Consider the following 1,762-nt stretch of genomic DNA (forward strand, 5'->3'; position numbering starts at 1 on the left):
CATGGAATTCAGGGATATCAACCTTAACCCCTAATTCTGAGTGCCTATTCTCCTCTTGACCACCTCCTCTGATGTGAACCCGCATAGGCAAATGCTACGGAACCCACGAACAAGATGAAAATCTTCCTAAGAAAGCCAAAACAAGGTTTTGAATTCGAATTCGATAAATCTGGAACCAAGCAACCTGAATCGCTTACGATGTACAGACCTCTTGATTACGCAAAATTACGGAATCTCACCCAATCTTGAAAAATTGTTCAATTGGAAGAACAAAGAGAAAGCAATTAAAGCCTTTCAATTAATCAGTGTCAAAGGTGTTTTTTTTTTTTAACAATGAAAATAATAAGAGTAATTATACTAGTCCTAAGAATCTAGGTAATTTCGTGCATAATCTTCTAAATATGGTAAGAAATCAATTAAATATAGAATTCTAGCAAAACTAGGAAAATCGCAAAAATAATATAAAAAACGCGTCTGAAAACAACCATGCGGCCGTATGGAATTGAAGTCTAGTCCCCTTCAACTCTCAGCCTAGGTCTGTGCGACCGCAGGCCATTTGTGCTTTGTGATCGCACAGCTTTAGCTCTCCACTCCATATTTGTCCGCCTTTAACAAGTTGATCCAAGTCTCTTCGACCTTCGACCCTAACATGAAACTTGTTCAATTTTGTATCCCGAACATGATTTCATCAACGGTTGTCTTGACAAGCAATCTCATCTCCTCTTTTACTCGTTTCGTCCTCGCTTGAGTCATCGGATCGCCCTCGACTATCAACGAATCTTTTTTCAGGCTTGACATTAGACTTGACCTTGACGCTTGTGGTTCCTGGATCACATCATCCGCTCTGTCGGATTGGCAAATCTATTGGATGATCAAGTGGTGCAAATGAATTTTCATCTTCAGAATCTTGAAACGGTTAGCCCACAGGCGCATGTTGCTGTGGCACGAGTGCAACGATTTGCTGGGTCAGCATCTCCACTTGATGATGTAGCTGTGTGATCTCATTGTGTCTATTCCTCTACCGAGACTTCACGGGTTTCTGGACTTCTCCTTGGCGACATGATAAAGAACGAACGTAGCTCTAATACCAATTGACGTAGCGAAAAGTTATAAGGAAGATGAATAAATCTCACAAAAAAAGAAAACTCGCGAAAATTTTATTCGTGTCAATGAATGCAGCCACAAAAGGCTTACAATGCTTTATATAGGAAATACCCTAGGAAAATTCAGAAAAAAAATAATAATGAAAAGAGATTTTATTTTTTTTTTCAAAAATGGAAAAAATTGAGATAACGACTAAAATTGAAAGTCATAATCTTAAGGGTCGTCCTCCAACAAATAAGAATTTAAATCCGACTTAAATTGGTAGATATATAACCAAAACAAAATTTACCAAAAAAGGAAAAAAAAAACGTATAAACGAAAGTCAAAATGAAGGAATTTGTCCGAAATTGGGTCTATGTCAGGAGCAAAGTTGCTGAGTCATGTTCGTTAGCTCGTTTCCAATCAAAATTGACTAAAATTTCGCCAAAGATGAAAAATCCCAAAATATCTCCAAAAATCAGGAAGTTGCATATTTCTGCTCGTGGCGATCCCACTTTTTCATAAAGTCAAATTCCTTCTGCATCACGTCAAAAACTCTACTAGATTGAAGCCTCGCTTTCCAATGCAATTTATCGTTTCAAATACCTAGCATAATTTGAAAACAAAATTTAAAATCTTGGTTTTACATATAGTTCATTAGCTATTAACAACAAAGATG

The sequence above is a fragment of the Olea europaea genome, unplaced genomic scaffold (genome assembly GCF_002742605.1).
Source record: "Olea europaea var. sylvestris unplaced genomic scaffold, O_europaea_v1 scaffold1783, whole genome shotgun sequence".
Lineage (NCBI taxonomy): Eukaryota > Viridiplantae > Streptophyta > Magnoliopsida > Lamiales > Oleaceae > Olea > Olea europaea.